The 14,334-nt window shown below is 39.9% G+C and overlaps 1 protein-coding gene across 17 annotated transcripts in view; it reads left to right on the forward strand.

Annotated features, from left to right (window-relative positions):
- The window catches only part of ZHX3 (zinc fingers and homeoboxes 3), a 142,375-nt gene that overhangs the window by 57,761 nt on the left and 70,280 nt on the right, over window positions 1-14,334 (forward strand). The window lies entirely within an intron of this gene.

A 14,334-nucleotide genomic window follows, 5' to 3' on the forward strand; every position in this document is an offset into this window, starting at 1 on the left:
ATGAATCATTTGTTTCTGGATACATGAATCATTTGTTTCTGGAGACTAATTCACTAACTACTTTTTAGGGGTGTAATTATTTGATTTTTTTTTTTAAGACGGAGTTTCACTCTTGTTGCTCAGGCTGGAGTTCAGTGGCACGATCTCGGCTCACTGCAACCTCTGCCTCCTGGGTTCAAGTGATTCTCCCATCTCAGCTTCCCGAGTAGCTGAAATTAAAGGCATGTGCCACCACACCTGGCTAATTTTTTTTTTTTTTTTTTTTTTTGTATTTTTAGTAGAGACGGGGTTTCTCCATGTTGGTCAGGCTGGTCTTGAACTCCTGACCTCATGATCCGCCCGCCTCGGCCTCCCAAAGTGCTGGGATTTCTGCCCCAAAATGCCTCATAAATTTTGTTTTATTATTTTAGTGGAGACGGAGCTTCAACGTGTTGCCAAGGCTGGTCCCAAACTTCTGAGCTCAGGTAATCTGCCCGCCTCAGCCTCCCAAAGTACTAGGATTACAGGTGTGAGCCACCGTGCCTGGCCTAGTTCTTTGATTTTTAAAAGATGTTGGTCTGGTTAGGTGTTTTATTTTTGCCAGTGTTAGAATTTTACATTTTTGATTAAAAACTCATCTATTTAGTTTTATCCAAATTTATTAACACACATATTCTCTCTTTTTTTTTCCGAGACGGAGTCTCGCTCTGTCACCCAGGCTGGAGTGCAATGGCTGGATCTCAGCTCACTGCAAGCTCCGCCTCCCGGGTTCACACCGTTCTCCTGCCTCAGCCTCCCAAGTAGGTGGGACTACAGGCACCCGCCACCTCACCCGGCTCGTTTTTTTGTATTTTTTAGTAGAGACGGGGTTTCACTGTGTTAGCCAGGATGGTCTCAATCTCGTGACCTCGTGATCCGCCCGTCTCGGCCTCCCAAAGTGCTGGGATTACAGGCTTGAGCCACCGAGCCCGGCAACACATATATTCTCTTACAATTTTATTGCTTCTTTTTGTGTCCTGTTTTTCCTATTTATGTTTCTTTTTTTTTTTTTTGCACTTGCCAGTAGTATCAATTTTAGTCTATTCACAGCAACTTTTAGTTGAAATATAAAACTTTAAAAAATACAAAAAAGGATGTAGTGAAAAGTCAGTTTCCCATTCATTGTTATTCCTTGGCCAAATAGCTCCCCTCTCTTAGGCAGCAGCTCCTGTCAGTTTCTTATGAATCCTTCAAAAGTTTTTTGGTTTTCACTTTCAAAATATCTAATTTATTTCTTTAAAAAAAAAAAATCCTCAGCCAGGAGTGGTGGCTCACACCTGTAATGCTTGCACTTTGGGAGGCTGAGATGGGCAGATTGCCTGAGCTCAGGAGTTTGTGACCAGCCTTGGCAACATGGTGAAACCCTGTCTCTACTAAAATACAAAAGAAAAATTAGCTGAGTGTGGTGGCATACACCTGTAGTCCCAGCTACTCTGGAAGCTGAGTCAGGAGAATTGCTTGAAACCAGGAGGCAGAGGTTGCAGGGAGCTGAGATTGCGCCACTGCACTTCAGCCTGGGCGACAGAGCAAGATTCCATCCCCCCCCCAAAAAAAAGAAAAAAGAAAAAAAAATTCCTCTAGATTCTTCTGTTTGTTTCTCAAGATTATTAGTTGTGTATTCAGTTTTTATTTTTATTTTTTGGTAGTGCAGAAAACAGTACTGCTCTGCATTTTTTTCATGGTCTATACTTTCTTTTTTTTTTTTTTTTTTTGAGACGGAGTCTTGCTCTGTCCCCCAGGCTGGAGTGCAGTGGCGCAATCTCGGCTCACTGCAAGCTCCGCCTCCCGGGTTCATGCCATTCTCCTGCCTCAGCCTCCCGAGGAGCTGGGACTACAGGCGCCCGCCACTGCGCCCGGCTAACTTTTTCTATTTTTAGTAGAGACGGGGTTTCACCATGGTCTCGATCTCCTAACCTTGTGATCCGCCCGCCTCGGCCTCCCAAAGTGCTGGGATTACAGGCGTGAGCCACCGCGTCCGGCCTATACTTTCTTATGTAATGATTTTGTTACATTTTCCAACTTCATTATCGTTATTTCATAGCCTATCTCTTGCAAACAGAATGTTGTCAGGTTTTGTCTCTGTTTAACTTATCTTTGAAGGTTCTACATCTTATACGGGATTTTATACTGTTTAATTTATTATTGCTATTGTATTATGTTTTCTGTATATTGTATATTTCTTTGTTTTTATGTTTGTTGTTTCTTCTCCATTGTGTCTTCTGTTTTACAGAACATTCTTTGCTTTCTTTAGCTTTTAAGCAAATTTTAAAGGTGAACAATCTTTCAAATTGTCTTAGTGTAAAAAATAATATGTGTTTCTGTATTTACTATAATAAAAGCAAAAGGAAGAACTTGCCTTTTCTTCCCTATAGGCAAATTTAATTTGCCCTTTTTTTGGGCATCTTCTCTTCCTATTCCTTATCTACCCCATCTCCGCAATTATTTTTTTTTTTCACCTCTTACATTTGTTCTATGAAGTGTCTTAATTCTTCTGAGCCTCAGCCTGGTACTCATAAGTATTTTGCTATTTTTGATTCAGTTAGTTAACAGCCACTGAGGTCTCACTCTGAGCCAACAGATCATGAGCTGGGCGCAGGAGATACAAAAGTAAGGGCAGTTCTGTCCCTGCCTTCAAGGTTGATGAGGTGGCATGATGTACAAATCAGCCAACAATGGCAAAAGATGTGATGTGTCAGGTGTATTGGATACAGAGAGAGAGAGAGAGAAGTTTGGTGAGTCAGTGCAGGCACCCTGGGAGCTAAATGTTATTGTATGTAGCAGCAGAACTTTGTGAGAAAGAGGATAAAGTGAGAGGGCAAAAGTCTGAATGTGCACAGGGACATCAGCCTTTTCTTGGGATAGTGGCTGGAGATGAGGCTGGACAAGGGGTGTTGGGGCCAGATTGTGAAGCACCTTGAATACTGGGCAACAAGTTTCAGTTTGTATCCTGTGGTCTGTACCAGAGGGTTTAAAGCAAGGGAGTGCCATGTTCTAGTTCATTTTTAAGGAAGATAATTCTGGCTGTCATGTGAAGCACAGCCTGCAGGGAGGGAAGTCAGTTAAGCAGCTGTGGGCAGTTGTCCAGATAAGAGGTGAGAGCAACTTGAGCATAGGAGATAGCAGTGATGATGGAGAAGAGGAGATATGAGGCATTTGGGGGCAGAATCTAAAATTACCAATGCCTGCCATGGAGGAGACTGGGAATTAGGGCATGCCTCAGAGGAGTTTTTGTTTGTTTTAGGGAAGGTGGTGATAGATGGTGGAACTACTGACCAACTTAGGGAGTAGTATAAAGGGTGTGGATTGGGTGCAGAGACTAATTTGGAGAGAAGCAGGGGAAAGTTTATTTTAGGACTTGTTGAATGTCTAGGCAAACATATCTAGGAGAAGTTGGAAATATGGATCAGAAACTCAGATGAGATGTTGGGGATGGAGATAAAGATGTGAGACTCACTTGTACCAAGGAGGATATCAAAGCCATAAGAGATATAAAATCCCTCAAGTAGAGCATGTACAGAAAGTAAAAGGTCTTAGGATTGGCTGTTGGCAAAGGTCAGTCTTTATGTTCAGGAAATTGAACATATTGAGCACTGTAATACATGTCCAGCATGGGGTGACTAGAGCTTTTTCAGATGGCTGGCTTAGTCTTCACAACAGCCTTATGCATGGAATTATTACTCTGCTTTGTAGGCAAGGAGACTAAGGTGTTGTTACTAAGTTAGTAAGTGGGATTGCAAACCAGGCCCAAATGCCAAGTTTGTGCTAGAGAAAAAAGTAGAGGAGATACAGAAAAGTGGTGTGGAAGAGGTGTTTTCCTTCAGGGGCAGTGGCCAGCAATGCCAGCATGCTCAGTTCCCACAGAACCTAAGTCAGCTCCCTCTGGAGTCAGGAGGCAAGGAAATGCAGTTTGACTGCTACTCTAGAAAACTGGTAGATGAATGAGGCCATTTGGTCCGGGGGTGGCATCATTTTTGTTTGTTTACAGATGACAGCTTGAGGTATTCTGATTTGCTCAGCGTCTTTTTCTTTGATGTTTTGTATCTTAGATTGTCTCGTTTCTAGACTTCTGTTATTTAAAAAAATAAAAAATAACTCTACTAGATTCCCCTTCCTGTAATCTATTTAACTTGCTTACTTGGGGTTTTTTTTCTTTCCTTCTCACATTGTTTTCAAATGTTTCCAGGTCATGTCCCAGGGATCCTCTTTGCTAATGATGTGTGAGACACTAGGAGTGCCTTCTTGTTTCTTCTCTCAGGTCTTTCCATGCTGAAAGTAGTTTTCTTCTGTCATTTGAATCTTTTGTTCAATTCAGTTTCCTCCAGAACTCTAATTCATAGATTGTATCTTTCCTCTAGATGACAATTTGCTTGTGCATTCTTCGGCAACAGGATTGTGTAGTGCTAAGAGCATGGGCCCGGAACCAGACTGCCTGGGTTCAACTCCTGGTTCTACCAGCTACTAGCTGAGTGACCTTGGGCAAGTTATTTATGCCTCAAGCTTCTTTGTGCCTCAGTTTTCTCATCTGTAAACTGGAGGCAAAATTAGAATCTACTACCAAGGGTTGTGGTGAAGGTTAAATGAACTACTGCTTGTCGTGCTTAGAAAGAAAGGTTTCCAGTGTGTGTTCACCATTGTTAGTTGCTTGTGTTGTCATTGTTGTTACTTGTTGTAGGGAAAAATGGTATGAGAGATAACCGCTTCCTCATTGTCATTTGGACCATACAAATAGTGATAAATTTCAGGCTGTTGGAGCCTTACCTGATGAACTAGAAGTAGGCAAATCTTGGGAATCAGGTTGTATTCCCTGAAGTTTTTAAGGAGTTCGACAAGGAACAATTTTAACCTTGGTCCAGAAGTGGCATCTGGAGTTCAAGTGTCTACTGTGTGACCTCATCTACCCCATGGCAGTGTTCAATTGATGTCTCTTAAAAACAGGATGTAAAAGATTTATTTCTACCTTACAAAATAGCTCTTCCAAAAATTTTTATTTTTTCTCTTATAGTTGTCCAATCATCTCATCTGCAGATAACATATTTAACTTCCTATGCAATATATATGCCTACCTTATTTCAGCTGTCTTGCTGCATTGGCCAGAACTTCAAAAATAATTAATATGGTAAAAGTGGCCTTTTATTGCCTTTTTTTTACATTTGGCTTAGAGAGATGTTTTATATCATCTTACCTTATCTATATGCCTTTTGTTCTTAGTATTTTTATTAGAAATGAATATTATCAAATTACATTCTTGTATCCATTGAGAGTTTCATTAGGTTTTTCTCATTTAACTTTCTGATTTTGTTTCATATGTATCTTGAACTGGCATTCCATTGTGGGCAAAATTCTTACCAGTTTGGTTATTCTTTTATCATTAAATTATTTCTGCCAGTCATTAAACACTTTTAAATCTATATTTATTCAGAGTTGTTGCCTATGAAAAGGTTTTTAAAGAATCTTATTGGAATTTTTAAAGTTGTACCCTTTGTAAAAAGTTCAAATAATATAATATAGACTAAATAAATAATAAAATTAACCCGATAATCCCATTCTCCCAGAGTCATTGATGTTGGGTTTATTGTGAAACTTTCCAGATTTTTTTTTATGCATTTACATATATATAGGTTTCATGCCCTCTCATTCTTTCTCTTTTTCTCTTCTCCTTTCTCCCTCCCTCTCCATCCCTCTCTCCCTTCATCTTACTAAAAATGGAGTCATACAGAGTCCTGAAATGTTTTCATTTAATAGTATATAATGGGAGTCTTTCTATGTCCAGGCACATATATCTACTTCATTCTTTGTAGGGTATTCCATAGTGTGGAGTGATCATAATTTAGCCAGTTCCCTGTTGGTGGATGTTTAAATTACTCCCAATTTTTTGCTAGGACTACATGAAATGTTTTTTGTACCTGTTTGTATGTGCCAGTATTTTATAGGCTAGATTACCAGAAACAGAATTGTGGATCAAAGGTGATAAATAGAATAGGGGTTCTTAACCTAGTCTGTGAGTCCCTGTAGTTGTATGCAAAATGTCATGTATACTATATATTGTGCATTTTCTGAGAATGAGAGTCTATAGATCAGATTTACAAAGAAGTCATTGGTTCCCCAAAAAGAAAGAATTACCTGCACACAAAATTAGGCAACTTGCCCAAAGTTCATGGTGGAACTGGGATTTAGGCTCATGGTATCTGACTCTAGTGGTATTAAAAGAGGAAAAAAAATTCAGATGGAATATACATCAAATTATCTATAGTGCTAATCTCTGAAGGTGGGGTTATGAGAGCTCCACAATTACATTTTTTAAACAATGAAAATATTTTTTTTAATAAGCAGAAGAAAAGTAAAATTCACTGAACAAACACAAGTAATCAGAGTGCTTGTGTGGCACAAATGGGGAAATCATATCAACTGATCTCTTGGGAATTTGGAGGAGAGTGAGCAGGTTTGTGAATGAGGGAGCCAGTAGTCCTTCAAGAAAGCTTTGAAAGAATTTGCATAGTCTCAAACTACCTCAACATGTTAATTAACTATAAAGAAAGAGGTCATAAATGGATAGTGGAAAAACTCAGCAGGAACCACCTTAACCAAGAGGTCAAGGGCCAGCACCACCAGCAATAAGACATCAACATCATGAGCCCCATGATATGATGTATTAAGAACACAACATCATTTCTGTGGTATTTTTGCCACAAATGTATAACCTCAGAGTAATCATGAGAAAACATCAGGCAAACCCCAATCAAGGGACAGTCAACAAAATAACTGTTTAATACTCTTAAAAGTTGTCAAGAACATGAATGACGAGAAAGGAACAAGGAACTGTCACAGGCCGCAGGAGACCAGGGAGAAATAACAACTAAATACAGCGGGGGTTCTGAATAGGATTCTGGAACAGAAAAGGGAGATTGGTAGAAAAAACCAGTACAACTTGAATAAGGTCTTTGGTTTAGTTAATAGTATTGTATTAATGTTAAAGTTCTGGTTCTGGTAAATATACAATGGTTATGTAAGATGCTAACATTGGGGAAACGGGCCAGGATATATGGAAACTCTGTACAATTTTTGCAACTTTTCTGTAACTCTAAAATTAGCTCAAAATAATTTTTTTAAATCTTGGCCAGGTACAGTGGCTCACTCCTGTAATCCCAGCACTTTGGGAGGCCGAGGTGGGTGGATCACCTGAGGTCAGGAGTTTGAGACCAGCTTGGCCAACTTGGTGAAAACCCATCTCTACTAAAAATACCAAAATTATCTGGGCGTGGTGGCGGGTGCCTGTAAACCCAGCTACTCAGGAGGCTGAGTAGAATCACTTGAACCTGGGAGGTGGAGGTTGCAGTGAGCCAAAATCGTGCCACTGTACTCCAGCCTGGCTGACAAGAGCAAAACTCCGTCTCAAAAAAAAAAAAAAAAAAAAAAAAAAAAAAACGGAGGCTGGGCGTGGTGGCTCACATCCGTAATCCCAGCACTTTGGGAGGCCAAGGCAGGCAGATCACAAGGCCAGGAGTTTGAGACCAGCCTGGCTAGCATGGTGAAACCCCGTCTCTAGTAAAAATACGAAAACTTAGCCAGGCATGGTGGCACATGCCTGTAGTACCAGCTACTAAGGAGGCTGAGGCAGGAGAATTGCTTGAAGCTGGCAGACGGTGGTTGCAGTGAGCCTCAAGATCACGCCACTGCACTGTAGCCTGGGCAACAGAGTGAGACTTGGTCTCAAAAAAAAAAAAAAAAAAAAAGAAAAAGAATCTTGACAAGATTTCTTATTTTCTACCTCATTTTTAAGTAAAGAGCCATTGTGGAGTTAGAGAATCAATTTGGACCTGAGTAGAAATTGGATTAAGAATATGAAAGAAAGCTTAGGGTTAAATCACCTTCTATGAGTGGGTGAAATATGAATGATGACTGTCCACAGTGCTGCCTATAGGCTCGTTTTCCGATATGTTTAATTTCCTAGACCTTTTTGAAGGGTACAGTAGTGAAAAGCTACGAAGGGAGATTTTCATGAACATTTTATGAGGCTATGATAGCAGAAAATTAGTCAATGCAAGATATTGCACTTAATGGAAAAAAGAAATTACAAACCAGCTTTGACAGAGTCACAGGTCCGTAGATATCACTTAGTAGCCTGAAGATCTCGGAAGATGTTGCCTCAGTTGTTTACTGCTGAAGCCAAGATGGCCTGAAAATTGGTGCACATCCATGTGAAGGTGACCACACAGTCTTCTCGAGGCATTTGTAGATGCAGGTCCTTCCTTTGTCATTAGGAAGCAGCCAACCTGAAGCACTATAAACAGAAAAATCTTAAAAGCTAGAGGTTTATGCATGTTCTCACTTATAAGTGGGAGCTAAACAATGGGTACAGCTGGACATATAGAGTGGAATAATAGGCATTGGAGGCTCCAAAAGGTGGGAGGGGACTGAGGGATGAAATACTGCCTGTTGGGTACAATGTACACTATTTTAGATGATGTGGACACTAAAAGCCCAGACTATGGAGTCTAGGAGGAGTTGGAGTGTGGGACTCTCTGAGTACACCTGGCCCTGTCCATGAAGGGAAAGGCCATATTGGCCTGGGGGAGACATTCTGATTGCTGCAAGGCTAGGCATGCTAGATACACAGGTTGAAAACCCCGAGAGGGGCTCTAAATTTGTTCTTTATGCAGCAACCTGATTAGGGATTCTGTTTCCTAGATGTTTTGATCTTAAGAAAGGACAGCTGTGGGTAAATTACAGGAATAGTGAGGCTCCTAGAAAGCTATACCGCTTCTTAAAATGAGGGGGAAAAATCTAATTTGTCTCCATTGAGTTTGGTTGGTATTAAATCAGTTCTACCCCCACCTAATTAAGAACTGAATAGTCTCTTAATGAAGTAAAAAACAAAAATTCTCAATTTACAAAACTGGAGACTAGTCTTATTCTGTCAGTGGGTAGTTCTCAGCAACAGTTACATGTCAGACCACTGTATTACACCCTAAAATCATAGCAGTGAGCGAGACAGCCATGGTCCCTGCCCTCATGGAGCTCACAATAGCAGTGAGCGAGACAGCCATGGTCCCTGCCCTCATGGAGCTCACGATAGCAGTGAGCGAGACAGCCATGGTCCCTGTCCTCATGGAGCTCACAGTAGCAGTGAGCAAGACAGTCATGGTCCCTGTCCTCATGGAGCTCACCGACCAGGAGATTGTTCCTCCGAGCCTAAACCAGCCAGCACACCTCTCACTCAAAGGTGCATCTGCTAAAAAGGCTTGGTTTATACCAAAATAAGTTTGCTTTTTATTTTTTCCTTGGAGTTAAATGTAAAATTAGTTACCATTTTAATTTCCAACAGTGTTGAAAAATGTTTTCATTTATACTTTATATGTTTAATTTACATGATTTTGAAGTAGCATTTGGTGCCTTTAATGATTACAAAACCTGCCCCTGTCCTCACCACTTCTTTCAGGCTGTGATGTTGAAGACACTTTGGTAAGGCTTAGTGAGTTTGCTCAGTGCCTACAGAAATCAGAAATGTGTTTACCAAGGCATAGCAATCTCTCAGAGGCCCAGTGTGGCCAGCTGGCAGTGGCCAAAGGAAGCCAACTCTTCTCTGCTGCTTGGACACCTCTCCCTTCCTGAATTTAATCTCTTGAGTCAGATTCCAAGTTGTAACGTCAAAGTAGTGAAACAACTGGAGTGGCGCTAACTCACTGCATTCTACCACACTGTTAGTTACCTCTTCCCTGGCCCTTCCTCTAGAGGCTCTGGGATGTTTTATTTGGTAGAGATATGTCCTTGTGCCTTGAGTTGGTAAAGTGGTTACGGTTATGAATTCTTTGTTTCTTTATATAAAGAGTACAGTGGATAAATGATGAGTAGTAGTTATTTCTTAGAAGAATCAAGGAAAAGTTACTGGTTGATATAATTAATTTACAAAACTTTACGAACCCAGTGGAGTATAAGAATAGATGATCATTTTTTCAAAATCCTTTTGAAGAGCAAAGTCTACATCAGCAGAACTTTTTACCATCTGAGCTCAATCCCTTTCCAGGCATGAATCTTCCAAACCACCCTGACCTACCTGTTATTAAACTCCAGTAGGGTGCCTATACCGTGTCCTTTAACAAGCTTTTTCTTCCCCTTTTCTAACTTCAAGTTCCAGTTCATCAATGCCACCCTCCCCTTGAAGTCTTCTTTGGCCTTCCTCACTCACTATTATCAGTCTCCCTCAGGTATCCCGTGCCTATTGTATTCAACATATTCCATTGTAGTACCTTTCCTGTAGCACACATCCATTGTAGGCTGCTTTGCGATCCTTCTGTTGACATTGCTTTCTTGTCTCCTGCATTATCAACTCTCCAGGGGTCAGAGACTTAGGCATTCATCATTATGCCTCTGAGTATCCAGCATAGTGAATTCGCTAACATCAGTTGAGTGTTTACACTGTTTCAGGTACTGTCTAAGCTATATATATATCTCTCTTAAATTATGTTGCTTTTATTATTTTGATAGATATAATTTGTATTTGTGATTATAACCTTATGAGAGTGACGTGTATTATTCCTGTTTTACAGATGAGGACACAGCTTATGAATTTTGCCCAAAGCTGCAAAAGTAATAAGTGATAGAGTTGGCATTTGAAGCCAAGCAGTCAGGAGTCAGGGCTTCTAGTCATTACTTGACACTGGAATAATCTGTGGTGGTGCCCATGCTCCTTATTGCATGCCATAACAACATTATAACAGCTAGCACTTCTCAAACACCAACTGTGTGGCAGGCACTGCGTGAAGTGTTACATGTTTATTATCTCACTGAATCTTCACAAAAATCCCATGAGGCACTTGTAATTATTATTCCGTAGATGAGGAAACTGAGATGCAGAGGAGTACGGGGTTAAGCAACTTGTACCAGGCAACACTAGAGTGTGTGCCTACTACGTGTTAACAGGTGAATAAGCAAATAGATGAATAACAATGGGGATAGGGTTTGAGAAGGGAACTAACAGGTATTTTTATTTTTATTTTTGCAGTGTCCCCCTCATGGCATTAAAATTTCCTTCCTTCCGTCCGTTTGTCCGTCCTTCCTTCCGCTCTCCCTCCCTTCCCTCCCTTCCTTCTTCCCTCCTTCCCTTCTTTTAACGGGGGTCTTGCGATGTTGTCCAGGCTGTTCTCAAACTCTTGGGCTCAAGCAATCCTCTTGCCTTAGCCTCCCAAAGTACTGGGATTACAGGCATGAGCCATTGCGCCTGGCTGAAAACTAACAAGTATTGAGTACCTTCCATTTTTTTTCAGTAGGAGTTTTTTTTCCAATATTTTATTATAAAAATTTTCAAACATATTGCAAAGTTGAAAGATTATTACCATAAACAACCATATACCCACTACCAGTTTTCAGCCATCAATATTTTACTGATTTTGCTTTCCCTCTATCTAATCATCTGTCATAGTATTTTTGATGCATTCCCCCCCTCACTATTTCAGCATGTTTTATTGCTAAGTAGAGGTAATTATTTTTTTATAGGCTTTTTTCTTTGGAAGTAAGATGTGTACATTTTATTGTAATTCAATCTTAACTGTATATGGGCCTGGTTTTGACAAATGAATACACCTATAGAACCCAGACACTTATCATTACCTAGAAAGTTTCCTCATGTCCCTTCCCAGTCAATGCCCACCCCTACTCCCCAGAGGAATATCTACTATTTTTATATTGTATATTCATATGCCATCCTGTTCTACCAGAATTTAAAGTGACTCACTCTGGTCCATAAAATACAAAAAGAAAACATAAATGAGAAGCAGATGGAAGAAAGAAACCAAAGTAGGAATATTAAATGGAACCAGGAGACCACCTGGAACTTTTATAAGTAATATATTATTCAGTCCTCACAAAGGATATGCATAATTATTTCCATTTTATAGACAGGCTACAAAGCTATATAGCTAATAAGTAATAGGGACACTTATACTCCAAGTCCATACTTTTTTTTTACTACAGCCCCAAAAATCAAGACAACAGGTAAAATAAAAGCTTATTTTAACTGTGAATGTGGTCTCAAATAATATACACTGAAGTATTTGTAAAATTGTGTTTCTTTTTGTTGGTACTTTGACCATGAGAGATGGCAAGGGTTGGGGCACTAAAATAGTCCTGCAGTCCTTGTAAAGTGCCTTAAGGTCAAGGTTGGCATTGAGTTATCCTGTGTCGCCCTAGAGATGGGATTCCATGTCCTAAGTTACAGAAAAAGACAACTTTTCCAGGACTGGTGATAAGAGTGAGAAGTCTTGAAATGTCCTGTCAACTGTTAATTAGGACTATAGCAACCTCAACAAGGAGGCATCTCATATATAACAGACTCCTGGTCAGAGTTTTCAGTTTTGACTTTAATGGGTTTGTTTGTTGTGTTAAGGAAGAGAAAAGATAGTATTTTGTAAAAGAATTATAAACCTCTAATAGGGGACTTTAGAAATCTACCTTCTACATTCTGTGTTGTCTCCTTTATAATAATAGATTGTATATATAAATAATGGGTGAGGAAGAACTGAAGATTACTTTAGGATTTCTTAAAATGTCAGAAAAGGGATTGGGCATGTTATGTGGTAGGAAAACTGTTACAAGACTCCTGGATAAAGTTAGGGAGAAACTGAAAAATAAAAGAAGATGGGCATGTTAGAGTTAGACTTACTTGGCAGTATAAAATGGAAGACTTCCCTCTTCTGGGCTGTGGCCACCAGCATCACGGGGTGATACCTGGATTTGGCTCTGTTGGGCCAAAGGGGACTAAGACATGTTCACATGGTCTCCGGTGATGGATTAAGAAAACACAGGAACTAGCTCAGTGGCGAGGCCTGAGAAGACCTAGAGCAATGACTCTGTAAACCACTAGAAGTAAGGCAGGCATCCAGTAGTCCTGCTCTGCTGTCTGCACTGTCTTCTCTTTACCCCCTGCCCCCTATCCCTCTGCTCCCTAACTTCTCATTTCCCTCTCCCAGCCCCTACTCCCTGGATCCCATACCCAAAGCTTGAAAAGAGGACATTTCCTGGTCTTTCGGGCCTTCTGCCTTGTACCTCTGGTCTTTTGGAGCGTAAGGCAGGGGTAGACAGCCAACTCATCAGTAGAAAGATCCACATTAATGGTGGCTACCAATGCTAAAGATTATTTCCTCCTCCCTAGGCAGCAATACGGTTATCTCAAATAGACTGCTTTACTTGGAAAAAACCATTTTTTTAAATTATAAAAGCCATTCTTTCTTATTGTAGATAATCTGAAAAACATAGAAAAGAATAATGAAGATAATTGAGATTCCTTTAGTGATATCTTGATATCATTCCTTTTAGATATTTATTTAGAAATTGCTTACATGCAGTGTAAAGCCATGTTATATATAAACATGTATATATATATAACTATGTTGTTGAATTTGAAGTCGGTTTTTGTGAACAGCATATAGTTGGGTCGTATTTTTATTCTACTGTGCCAATCTCTGCCTTTTAGTTGGTGAATTTAGATCATTTACCTTTTAACTAATTATTGACATATTAGAGCTTTAATCTGCCATTTTATTATTTATTTCTTTTCTTGCCTTTCTCTGGGTTACTTGAACATTTTGAGAGGTTTTTATCTTGACTTTGTAATGGTGTTTTTTTAGTGTATTTCTTTGTATCATTTTCTTAGCAGTTGCTCTGAGTATTACCAGTATACCTGTGTGACTTATTATAGTCTACCATTATCAGCATTTTACCACTTTGAGTGAAATGTGGAAACCTGATTTCCATCCAGGTCCCTTTACATTCCCCCTTTTAATTTTTAATTTTTTTATAAAGATACAGGGTCTCGCTATGTTGTCCAGGGTAGAGGTGAACTTCTGGACTAAAGCACTATTCCTGCTTTAGCCTCCCAAATAGCTGGGACTACAGGAGGATAATCGTTATATATATATCTCCCAACTTCTGCCTTTTCTGTTGTTTTCTGTTCCCTTTTGATGCTTCAAAATTCTTCTTTTAATCATTTCCTTTCTGTTTGAAGAACTTCCTTTAACCATAAAAATGTTGTGCCACTTCCTTCTGTCCTCCATGGCTTTATTTTTTAATTTTATTTATTATTATTTTTTATTTTTAGTAGAGACGGGGTTTCACCGTGTTGGCCAAGCTGGTCTTAAACTCCTGACCTCAAATGATCCGCCTGCTTTGGCCTCCCAAAGTCATGGGATTACAGGCGTGAGCCAGCGTGCCCGGCCAAGCCTCCCTGGTTTTAGATAAAAAACCTGTTGTCACTTGAATTGATGTCCCCTTATAGGTATTATGTTGTTTTTCTCTGCTTTCAAGAGTTACTGTCTTTAATTTACA

The sequence above is a fragment of the Chlorocebus sabaeus genome, chromosome 2, assembly GCF_047675955.1.
Source record: "Chlorocebus sabaeus isolate Y175 chromosome 2, mChlSab1.0.hap1, whole genome shotgun sequence".
NCBI classification, from domain to species: Eukaryota; Metazoa; Chordata; class Mammalia; order Primates; family Cercopithecidae; genus Chlorocebus; species Chlorocebus sabaeus.